The 13,412-nt window shown below is 38.0% G+C and overlaps 1 protein-coding gene across 8 annotated transcripts in view; it reads right to left on the bottom strand.

Moving 5' to 3' along the window:
* Window positions 1–13,412, bottom strand: part of ZZZ3 (zinc finger ZZ-type containing 3) — a 107,502-nt gene that overhangs the window by 90,660 nt on the left and 3,430 nt on the right. The window lies entirely within an intron of this gene.

Below are 13,412 nucleotides of genomic sequence, written 5' to 3'. Positions count from 1 at the left end.
GTTCCACAGGCTAATTTTACATTGTGAAGAAAATATTTCTAAGTGTTTTATAACTATAATTTTAAAAAATTAGATTTTTACATCTAATTTGCCTGGTACTGAAGTAAGACTCACTGATCTGTCATCCCCAGGATCAGCTAGCTCACTTAAAAAAAAACAAAAACTCAGGGCTTGTCTACACTGGCACTTTACAGCACTGCAACTTTCCCACTCAAGGGTGTGAAAAAACACACCCCTGAGTGCTGCAAGTTTCAGCGCTGTAACATGGCAGTGTAGACCGTGCACCAGCGCTGGTAGCTACGCCCCTTGTGGAGGTGTTTTTTTTTCAGAGCGCTGGGAGAGCTCTCTCCCAGCACTGTGCCAAGACTACACAAGCCATTAACATTGCCAGTGTAGACAAGCCCTCATTTTTCTTAAATTAGAACTCAAATTCCACCACCACCCAAATTCCCAGTGATAAGTTCTCCCCCCCCCCCCCCCCATACAGGTAAATGTATCCTCCCCATTGGATGGATTTTTGCATTACCCACTCCCCTGAAATTGTCTGCCTGCAGAAGTTCCAGCTGAAATTTCCCCTAAGCAAGTAACTTAATATTTTAATTATATACATGGCAGATTATTGTGCCACTGGCTTGAGCATACCAATTCAAAAATGTTTGTCTAGCACGTCCCTTGAATTCAGTGAAAAGTCACTCTTGCCCCAACCCTTTCTGATGGCATTTATGATGATTACACCATACTGCATTCTCTGCCTGATGAGCTGATGAGGCTCCTACCAGAGCAGTTGTGCTTGCACTCTCTCTTCCAGGTGAATCCTGACTTTTAGGATATTGTTCTCTGGCCCTTATGTTGCCTAGCGAAAGGGGTCAGGAGTGACAGCATGCCTAGGCAACCCGATCTATCGGGGAGAACATAATGTCCAGGAGTTATAAAATTTCTTGCACACTAGGACAATGAGAAGACTATTTTCTTAGCTTGTGAGATGGTCTTGGTGATATACTCTTTCAACAAATGGACTGTCTCCAACAAGTAGAAGATACCCCAGCAGTATATCTGATGTTGTCTCAGAGTCAAGGCACTCTTTTCCCAATAGCTTACAAAATCCATATTCTTCAGAAGGGGCACATTTAATTCCACTGAATCACCCCAGAAGGATTTCAACTCCCATGATTCAAACCTCAGCCATGTGACTGCCATCATGCACTCTCATCAGGAGGTGAGACTGTAGTGCATCATCAGAGATGTAGTCCAACAAGGGAGCCTAGCCTATAGAGGAGAATGGGTAAATTACTACTCCAATAATCATCGTGATGGCATTTCAGAATTGAAGTAATTCAGTTTTCTATTTTTGCTGAAAAATCAAAATTTCTCCAACTATCTCTATTAATTACTAATGTTTTAGCAGATTTTTTTGCTCCATTGTTTTCCTTTGACAATATTTTTGTATCATTTCCAGTAGTTAAAAAAGTCATCATATTAAGCTTTTTAATCCTTCAAATACATTTAGGTCACATGTAAATCTTGGCACTTAAGAGTAACAGGAACTCAACAGTTCCTCTTCCCCAAAAAGATACTGGCTAAGGTTAGGAAGTCTGAACTGTGGTATACAGTTCTTAGTCCATACATAGTCAAGTAAGGACTTAGAAGCAAGCGTGCAGTAAAACTCTAAATACTTAAAAATACTGTGTAGATGCTAGATAGCACTAATAATCAACACGTCCTGTAGGATGGCATTTAATTAGCATTCTACAGAGTTGTAGCTTCTGAGCAATGCTTTAATCTAAAAATTACAAACAAGACCATCTATTTTCAAATCATGGATTATGACATAAGGAAGGCCTCCACTCACATTCCCTAAATGGAATTATTTAATATCCTTTCTGACAAATTTATTACTATGGTGTCACGCAAAACAGCAGAATTTACAAACTGATGACAGCCATCAAGACAATTCTGCCAATAATCTTTTAAATCCATCAGCACTCAAAGGACCATAAAGAATCACAGTGAAGTGGGAGTGACAGGATTGCTTCTAATGCTGTTTCACAGATATGTCTTTTTCAAAGATACTTTTATAGAAAACAAAATGAAAATGACTGTTTTCTGTTTTGTTTCAAATGTGAACAACCTTTTTTCCAGTAGGTAAAATATGCTTGCTTGTGGAAAACCTGATGTATATATAAATTACTATTTTTGCAAATTGCATTTTAAAAATGATCGCTTTAAAAACGTCTCAAAGTAGCAACTTTTTGACAAATGTTCACAAAGACATTCAGCATGCCAATATGAAGTAGATAAGCTGTCACTTCAATACTTATGGGGCTTAAAACAAAGTAGTACTGCACAGGTAACGAATAATTTTTAGAACTCCTCATCCACATCAGGACAGATTCAGTAACAGAGTGATTATCCAAGTTCATTCCCTCATCTCAGACCATAAAATTATAACCATCAATAGGACAAAAAAAAAATAATTTTTTTTTAAAACAATATTCATCATGGCAAACTTACAAATCCGACCACTATTGAGCATTTTTATTGCAATCACTTTATCGTGAGAGTCTTACTTGGACATTCATGAAATGACCTTGGACTTCATTTACCCCTTACTACCGTTTTGTGCCTGTAAGGTGCTAACCCCAGTGTTAAATCTTTAAATCTTCCAAAATTAACTCTCTCTTACCACTCCTTCAAACTACACTCCCAGACTCTCTCTATATAGCTGTCATCTAGCACCAACCTAACACTTCCTCATCCTCCTGCCTGATTTTGATTCCTGGCCCTCTCTCTTTTTCGGTACATCCCTTATCACCACTAATTTCAACTTCTGTGTTGACCCCTTAGGCTCCAGACTCCCCCCCCCCCCCCCACCTTTTTTAAACTTTTATTTTAGATCAGGGATCGGCAACCTTTGGCATGCGGCCTGTCAGGGAAATCTGCTGGCGGGCCGGGTCGGTTTGTTTACCTGTAGTGTCCACAGGTTCGGCTGATTGCAGCTCTCACTGGCCGCAGTTGCGCCGCCCCCAGGACATCCCCCTTCCTGCACTGCTTTCCACAGCCCCCACTGGCCTGGAACGGTGAACCGCAGCCAGTGGAAGCTGCAATCGGCCGAATCTGCGGACGCTGCAGGTGAACAAACTGTCCCAGCCGGCCAGCGGATTTCCCTGACGGGCCGCGTGCAAAAGGTTGCCGACCCCTGGTTTAGATGAACTCTTCCACTCACTGGACCTTGTCTTCACTAAACCCTACTCTCTGCATGATCTTTCAATAGCGGAGTTCTCTCTCTCTCTCTGACCACTATCAAATTTCCTTCAACATTGCCTGCTTAAGTATAGAAAGAAGGAGCACCAAGACACGGAAACAGTCATCATTCATTTCCTTCCCCATATACACTATCCTCGCTCATCAAGCACTTTCTAAACAAAGTTCTCTAAGTTCCTAGACATTATGCTATATGTAAGCATTCTATCATATTACAATGACCCTTACTGAGAAGATATCTATTGCAACACTGCCCACCTACCATCTGTCCGCTTAGCACACTAACATATTAGAGGTAGTTGTTGATTCGTATATATGCTCAGATTCTCCATGTATTCCCTTACCTGTTCTTAAATTAGCTGTAATTAGCTATTTTTGCAAAAACTCTTCCTCGTTTCTAATTGTCCAAATTTATTTTTCTTGTCAGACAGATTTTGTAAAAAAGTTAATTATCTCAACCATTTTGAATTAATTTCATACCCGTCTCCTCATTTATGAATGGCATAATAATTTCGCTCTATTGGTTCAGTTTACTCTGACATATTTCCAAGAGCCCTATCTACTTATATTGTCACAGTGGCACTACCAAAAAAAAAAAAAAAAAAAGTTAGAACACCAAGGCCCATAACCATGCCAGACAACTAAGAGACAGCAAGGGAAGAGACTTGCAGCACAGACAGTTTATTAATAACTTGTATTTTGTTTCCCTTATTACTTGGCATTTCTATATACTCACACTGTGGAATATTAATGATTTTCTTCTTCTTTTTTTGTTTCAGAACACCTCCATCTTCTGCCTTACTTTCTATAGCCTCACCTAGGCTAGGTTTTTTCCTGAACAAATTTCCACAGTGTTCGCAACGGTGGAAGTTGAAGTATACACAAGGTACCAGTGTTTTAGCTACCACATCAATGCCAGGTTTAATTGATACATTTGTCAAAACACCAGCAATGCTACTCAAAGTGGCGGTCCATGGACTGGTGCTGCGAGTCATCGGCTGCCGGTCTGCGCACACACTGGAAAAAAAAAAACTGCCGGTCCCCCACATCAGATAGCTTGAGAAGCACTGAGCTAGAGCCTGTTCTACATTAGCACTCCTACCGAAACTGCAAGAACACACCATAACTCATGAGTTAAATGACAACTCACCTTCTCCTTTCTCCAACCTTTTAGAAGCCCAACTCAATAAAATAATAAATTTCTTATTACAGCACTCAATGGCTATGGTATAATTTTTTTGTCATTTCATTGGTCATGATAAAATAACCAAGTGCCAACAATGGTCATGTTTTAACAAATCGCTGATTAAAGCACTTACATTTTTCATGTACATTTTACATAATGAGGTTGGAAAACTCAAACTTCACAGCCAGAATTCCAGGTCCTTTGATATTTCTTAAATCTTGATCGCAGGCGACAAGAATCTGGCATTCAGTACCATTCTTTTCTTTTACTTATAAAAGATTAATATAAAACCAACATATATTTGAGTAAATAACAGATTTTCCTAAAATGTATGCACATAGATTTTCATACGTCAAGAGGCACTTCCACTTTTTTTTATTTTTCAAGGCTTATCTTGTTTGTTCTTCTCTTGGCTACTCTAAGGATACACTAAATGATCATTTTAACAAAATGGAAGGAGAATCAGGTACCTTCATATTTTATAAATATTTATTTAAAAAGAAAACTATTGGCCAGCCCAGCTATATTGTTGCAGTACAATGCATTGCCACACAGAGTATGCAAGTCCAGCACCCTTACTGATCTCAGGCAAGAAGGGTTGGGTGTGCCATAAGATGAGAGAGAGATGCCTGACATACAAAATACCTACCAGGTAGCTTTAAACAAAACCAATATTTTGGGCCTAAAGACAGTTTTATAAAACATATTCATTTATTTTCAGGAGTAAAAAAACCTGTTGAAATATTTATTTCAACATTCCCTTAAAGTTTTTGGAAACAATACACTGTACCATTTCACTAGTGCACAAGAACCAGAATGTGAAGACAGACTAGGACATCAGTCTCGTTTGACTGTCTAGATAAGTAAACTGTCTGCATAAAGTCCTGCCCAAACTAAGGATGGAACAGAAGCATAGTTTTCCTGAACTATGTGAATTATATTGTGCTACAGTAGGTCTCAAACTTTTTTACTGGTGACCTCTTTCACATCGCAAGCCTCTGAGTGCGACCCCCCTAATAAATTAAACACACTTTTTAATATATTTAACATCATTATAAATGCTGGAGGCAAGCGGGGTTTGGGGTGGAGGTTGACAGCTCAGACCCCCCACATAATGACCTCACAACCCCCTGAGGGGTCCCGACCCCCAGTTTGAGAACCCCTGTGCTACAGTGTAGTTCCCCTAAAACTCTGATCCTGCAGTTGACAATACATATGCAAACATCTGTGCCTGCAGATCTCCATGTGGGTGCAGGGGTCCAACTGCAGGATGTCTTCTGAGCATCTCCTCACAAATCCTGGCACAGCAGTGATGCCAGAGGCAGAGCCAAAGCACGTTGCACTGTACAGATTCTGGGCAGCACAGGTGCACATAGGCAGATGGGGACAGACTTCCATAATCCAGACAGCCCCTGTGGGACATCTAAACTACCCGAGGGGCTACTCTGTCTGCTATAACAGCCTGGAATTCAGACTTAAAGCTACTATAGCCCTCACTCCCTCTGAGCTCTGTACTCAGCACCTGAGAGGCTCAAGGTTTTTAATTTGGCAATATCTCTTTAAAATTCATAACAAAGAAGTCAGCCATATTTGATCCAAGTTGTATTTTGTAAACCTGCAAAAAAACCTGATATTTGCCCCCTTTTTACTTAGTTCTTACGAATGAATACATTTATTATTATTTTGTGAAGTAGAAATTTTGTGAAGACTTTTCTGTTTTGAATCCGTTAGTTGTACAGGACTACTTATGGAAGATGCTCATTTGTTCTAGTCCGGACGTTATTTGTTTCAGCAATTTTATGAGGTTGGCATAGCAACTACTACTGAAAATCTTTACATTATAAACTTGGGAATAACTCCTAAAGAAATTAAAAAGTCACTGTAACCTCTTCTGGATTAATTTGATTTTATTAGTCTATGACTGGTATAAAATATTCTATTGCGTAAGAACACGATGTTATTTTGGATGCACATCTAAAATTATAGTCAAACATTTATGGGGTAAAACTGTCAAGTTAAACGCTTAGAGAGCCCAGTGTTGCTAATGTTTCTTTTCTGGTTCACTTACAACTGAGCCCAAGGCATTAAAAAAAAGAAACAGCATCTGAGGAAGCCTTGTTTGCCCATTTTAGAGTGCAAGTCCTTTCCAAATATTGTAAGTGAAAAAGTTTAAAATTTCTATGCCAAGTTCAGGGTTTCCTCTTTCTTAATTCCTCTGAAGAGCTGGCATCATGGATTAAGGAAAGCGAGTATTAGCCTGACAGATTTCATTTACATGCCATTCCTCAGCTTTGAGCTTATACTTCAGTGTTGTAAGGCTCATGACTGGAGATCAGTGGTGGGCAACCTGCAGCCCACATGCAGCCTGTCAGGGTACTCCGCTGGCAGGTCACCAGACAGTTTGAATATATTTGCATGGCCACCCGCAGCTCCCAGTGGCAGTGGTTTGCCGTTCCCAGACAATGGGAGCTGAGGGAAGCGGCGCAGGCTGCAGGGACGTGCTAGCCACCACTTCCCACAGCTCCCATTGGCCAGGAACGGTGAACGACAGCCACTGGGAGCTGCAGGCAGCCGTGCAAATGTAAACAAACTGTCTGGCGATCTGAAACCCAAAGAGTTAAGGTATGGAAACGGACTCAACCTTAATTCTGCCTTGTAGTGACACCATGCAGAAAAATGTGTGTGTGTGTGTGGGGGGGGGGGGGATCAAATGAGTCTTCATAAATCATTTTCACCTAATCAGGGATCACAAACACTAAAATACATTAATCATAAATGTATGCTTATTGTTGAGTATTACTACAGGGCAGAGTTAAAGCTGTGGAAAGATACTTGGATATCTATCTAGCAAATCTTATGTCTGTTACAATTGGAGCTGTGATTTTCAACATGTGTAGGCACACCCACTCTAGCTTTAATATAACTAAATTTACAAAAATAGAAACTGAAGACACATTGGAGTGAGCTTCAGCACAGGGTAGGAAAGCGAATACACACCCAGGGTCCCAGGAGCACTTGTACAGCCGGTGCTGAAGCCCATGTCGCTGTACCTTCACTGCTCTTTTTAGCCACGCTAGCTAGACTGAAGCTAGCCTAGCACGGATATGTCTACCCAAGAGGCAATCACATCTCTTACTCCAGGGTAGACATACTATTAGATACTTATATAGCTCCCATCACGGTAGTATCTGAGCCACAATATTTAATGTAGTTATGTTTACAACACACCTGTGAAATAAGTAAGTATTATAATCCCCATTTGACAGATGGGAAACTGAAGCACTGAGAGATTAAGTGATTTACGTATGGACACACGGGAAGTGTGTAGCACATTAGAGAACTGAACCAGGGTCTTCCATGGCCCCAGTTAGTATCCTAGGCAGCAGAACATCCTTCCTTTCATACCATAACATGTTTGGATCTTTAAGTTTAACCTTGAACTTCTTGGACTTGTAATATTTGTTATTGGGATAATTACAATATCCCTGTAACTTTTTCTTTTTTAACTACAAATCTCTAATATGGACTCTCAGCCTTAATTTATTTTTTTAAAATATTTTAATATTTACATTTTAAAATAAATAAACAAAGAATAAATCTTGTAAACGTTGAGGTATATTTCTTAATTTGTTACTTAAGAATATGTTTGAGCTTATTTATCCCCCCACATGCTTCTTGATGGAAAAATACCGGAGTTTTTCCACTAGTGGCTTGTTACTTCTATAGAAAATTCATATTATAAAGAAAATGCAAAGTGCACAATGAATAGGAGCGTAAAGTACAGAAAACCTCTGCGCAAGAGCATGACAAAGATTCTTCCTCAGCTACTGAGGAGAGTCAATAAGCACCAGCTTATAATAAAAAAGATCGTCAACATTCAATAATATTAGAAAAACAGGAAGCAAACCACAGTGCTTTAGTTGTTTTATTATAAACATTATTTAAGGCAGAGAAATTGAATCTATCAGACTTAAGAGCAGAAAGGAAAATTAACAGCTGGTCATATCAGAGTAGAGTTTCTCTGTAAGCACACTAAAATATTTTATTAAAATAACTCCATTCATTACTTTGAAATAAATACTTGGAATTACACAGAAAAGAATTCTGCCCACAATCTCACAACACTATTTTGTACTTAAACGTATTTCCATTTTTCTCCCATTCCACAGGAAAAGGGGCGGGGGGAAGCAACACAAGATCCTTTTTTTCAAACGGGCTATCTGAACACACATTATATTATTGTGAGCCTAGACGAAAGGAGCCCCCAGCATATCAACATATTTCAACTGAGGCAAGACAAAGTCATAGTCTGCATTTGACTCCTCTGTGAGAAATGATTCTGTTTTTTTAACTGTTTCTTTGCTTTGCTCTATTTTACAAAACATAGTATGTTGAGTACAGTGCCCTTCTTTTTTCAAATGATATGAAAAATAGCCTTTTAGAGCAACTCCAAAGAGCAAAGGAACAAATGAAACTAGTAATGAATACTTTTGTTTTCAGGGACCTCAGACCCTCATCCATACTGTTATCCAAAGCAAACCACAGGTGGTTGGTTTGTTTTGTTTTGTTTTTTTAAGACCACCATACATGCTATCACCAAACTTCTCAAAATTTAAATCTCTAAATCAATTTTTTTGCAAAACATAGTAATAAGGAAATTAATTAATCCACCTGACCAGCCTCAGCTAGTAAAGTATGTTCGCACCAAGAGACATTACTGCATCCATATCCTATGCTATTCCTGACCATACAATAGTCACAACATAATTATCCCTAGATGTGCAAAGACTGCTGACTGTTTAATACAATAAACTCTTAACAGTACCATTGCAATGTTTCCAGGGGCAGATAGATGTACCCTTTATATGGAGTTATATGGACAAAAGACACAGAAAATAAAATGAAAAAGTTCAGCACACATTTAAACATCTGACCACCACGCAACCAGTCAACTTTAACTAGCTTTACTAAAACCAGAATGAGTCTCCCACTCAACAACATTTTTTAAATTAAGACCATCGTCAATTTAAAGCCTTTTAAACTGCTTTGGACTTTGTCCGATGTGTGTACCTTATGTGTTTGTAACAAACTCAGACACGGATTTATTTTATATCCCCTGACTGAGAAAACAACTCTTAAATCCTGTGCACCGAAGAGTACCTTCGCTTTGGAGATCTGAATGCGTCTACCTTGGATTACACTTGTTTTATGTTTTTCTTTCTACTGAACATCTTTTTGAAAAACAGTCTTGACAGGTGGGCAACAAGTACCCTACGATCTACTTACTGCATCTGTGTCACACAATATAACCATTTTCACTATTGTTTTTGCACAGTATTTAAATTGAATAGCCACTGAAGAAATAAATCTATAGACTCAATAGTTGAGTTTGGTGTATCTAAGATGCAAAATTCAAGGATACCAATAATTTATGCCACTCCTGTATTCCTGTTGCATATTCTGACATTTAAGAGTTCCAACAGCTTTCTTTTTAAATTAAGCAGAATTCTGGAAGACCATTAACAGAAGTTTGCAAACACTGCAGAATCTTTGTCCAGTAGCATCTCAAGGATTGGAGTCAGCACAAGCTAGTATTTCAAATAGCAACATATTTACCTAATTATGACAAAAAGTTTAGAACAAAAGCTAAGTGCCTCTCAGTCTTCCACCACAACCTCTAAATAGATTAACGTGGGGCAGCGATGGGCTTCAGGGGGATCAGTCCTACACATATTTCATCCTCGAGACTAAATAATTTGGCCCCTGCCTACATCATTTTCTGATTTCTTACTCCATCTCCCTCACTCCTTTCACATCACTAATGAAGTTTTTCTTGTTACCCTCTTTTCCTATTCATCTTCATACCTCCTTCAATGTATGGAATGAAACGTGCCTGAAATGTGCATCTTAATGTGCCAGTCACCTGCTCTTTATTCATTCAAATCCTCCCTGAAAATCTGCTTCTTCCAGAAGGTTGACAAATATTGAATCAATGTCAACAAATTCTGTCAACATACCACTTAGAACAAAACCATTTCCCCCACCTAAAATTAGCACTACTCTCTTGGTCTCGTAGTCCATTCTTGCATTGCATATAATTATTGTGTTATATGCCAACAGCATGCTGCACACTGCTCCAAAGACTGCAATCTCCCTGAGGCAAAGACATTGTTTTATATTTTGTATGGTACTGAGCAAAGTGACTGCACTCAACAACATCATGCATCAGACCAACTTGGAACGGACAGCAGAATAATCAATGAATGACTGCCCAATAAATAGTGGCAGGAGCCCAGAAAATTCAAGTATTTGGATACAGATGCACTAGAACCAACATACTTTTTTTTAGAGGGCTGGCTTGTGAGGTATCATTTGACTTAAGAATTACTGGAGTTGGTCTTACATTCATCAAGCCCTACTATATATTAAAGAAAAACCAACTCTGACTAATGTATGAGATAAAAATAACAGATACTTCACCATTCTCCCAGGATAGCATTTTCTATGTTAAATAAAGAAGTGAATGATCAAACAATGCATTTTAACAGGAAAGTTAATCTGTGGATGATTTTGTGTTTATGTTAGTGCTGCTCCTGTGTTTCTAATTAAGACTGGATGGTGCTGTGGGGGCTGCAAAATAATAATGAACTTCTGAATCCAGGGAGTCCAGAGTCCTCTCAATTTCACATCCACAAGTAGGAATGAATGATCCCACTATTGTGGCCTGAGCAGAGCCACAAGAAGCAATGAGCCTGAAGCCTTTTCTTTTACTCCTCAAAGTAAAAAACTAGTGTCTTCAGAAAACCAAAACAGTAAACCATGAGTATACTGAAAAATATAAAACCATAAAAAAAAAAAAAACCACTTGCCAAATGATAGGAGATATATTTTCTGCTACTCCTCTGGGAAGGCAAGAAGACCAGATAAAAAGGGGGAAAGTTGCAGACCAAAGAGGGATGAACAATGAGAGCTTCCGATTGGTTTCTTTCCTGCCTGAAATCTAGAGAGAGAGGAGCTATCCACAGATCTGCACTGGTGCAAAATAGAGTTCAGAAAAAAAATTAATTTAAATTGTGCCAATTTAGACAGCTTGCTGACGGCTGTCAACATGATCAAATACCAAAATTCTGGTCAGTTAAACTGACCGCTGTTTTAACTCTGGCTTTTTATGTACAATGAAAATCTGCAAACATAAATAAAATAAAACAAAACCAAAAACAAACAGCGGTTAGTATTGCAAATTAAACAAAACAGTAAAATTCTGCAGGCAACTGATTTTCAGTATTGGTAAAAATAATGAGTCCTACAAATGCAGAGTAAAAATAAGTACAGATTCATTCTGGAATATACATGCCAAATGTAGGCATCTGAAAAACAACTCCTTCCTCCCCACCCGCAAGCTGCTTCTCATTTAGTCTGAATTTTAATTTTCCTGTTGTATTCATAAATACTGAAGACTGACTCTTCTTAGTTTTGATGAGAATATATATTTTTATTACAAAAAAGTATTGCCACTCACTTCAAGTTAATATTTTGATTCTGTCTTAATACATCAAAATTGGATCATCTCTTTATCATTCAAAATATTTTCTTAATATTGTTCTACTACAGAGATTCTAGTGGACCAGACATGGTCTGTAAAATATTTGCTAATGAATGAGGGAGAACCCACTTGTCACATGATACAAACCTGTCATTTTACCTTATTAAGGACAACTAAAAGGACAAACACCTTTCCCAATATTATTTTCCAGTATAAGCAATAATTATAGCTGCCATAGGAATATTATAAAATATTGAAAATAGGAAGGAAGGTGGCTTGTGACACAGAGAACAGGAGAAGGCAATATCCGTATTAAAGTATGGTACAAAATATGAAAGTTGGACAACTCCTGACAAAATTGGAACATTCTTAAAATGAACAACTGAAAAGATGAATTCTTCTACATCATTCAAATTCTGTTTTAATATAAGGGGAAAGGCTTCCTTCACTATTTTTTAGAAATCAGTTCCCATCAGTTTTAAGATCAAATTCATGTTTTTATTGAGGCAATAAAGTTTTAACTTAAGAAACATCTATAATTCCTTTCAGTTATAGCCCACGATTTGGTTGAAGATATAAAAAGAAACCTCATATCAACGGAAAGGAAACAAATACAAAAGCACTAAAGGATTTATGTTCTCAGCATTTGAATCAATGTAAAAATCAAGTAATTTTCCATTTTTTTCTTTACTGATTAATGACTAATTTGCCACCAGTTACAAACAACAAAATGACGACTCAGCGTTAAGCCAAAGCAAGCAAGAAACAATCCTAACAGACTAATTATGATTAGACAGTAATAGACTGAAGCATACTTTTGTCAACAGGCCATGTTTTGCCCTCACCTTTACTTTGATTACAGATGCCAAAATATGCAACATAAGTTATATTTTGCTGTACTTCAAACCTCTACTCAATCTAGAAGCACATACAAGCATGACAGGCTGTCCTTCATTCTCCATTAAAATCTTGGAGGTACCCTTAAAAAACATGTTTGACTTCAGTATCAGAACAGCTTGAACAAGGTTGCACAAAACACAGACAAGAGTGATTTTGGAGAGAAATGGTGTAGAAGCAAGAATTATTGAGTTCTTAACTGTACTGATTTGTTTAAAATCATCATTTTAGTCTAGAAAGTGTTTTATACAGTAGAAAGAAAACCTGTTACTTCAAGTTTAATCCTACTTCTAATACAGATATTTCAAAATTAATTTTAAAAAAGTTTTTCAAACAGAACACAAATGTTTTTATGCAAATAAAAAGATAGCAGTGCAAAAGACTTAGCGTACCTGGGCTACCAGGGCCTGGATGTTACAGAAGGCTAGGGATATATTTTAGTGAATCTGATCTTAACAGTTCTCTTTTAGGAAGTCTGCTCTACTGTGAAAGCGACATTTGAAAAGAGAAGCCATGTCTATAGTG

Source organism: Chelonia mydas, chromosome 8, assembly GCF_015237465.2.
Source record: "Chelonia mydas isolate rCheMyd1 chromosome 8, rCheMyd1.pri.v2, whole genome shotgun sequence".
Classification (NCBI taxonomy): domain Eukaryota; kingdom Metazoa; phylum Chordata; order Testudines; family Cheloniidae; genus Chelonia; species Chelonia mydas.
This window is presented reverse-complemented; position numbering and strand designations above follow the sequence as displayed.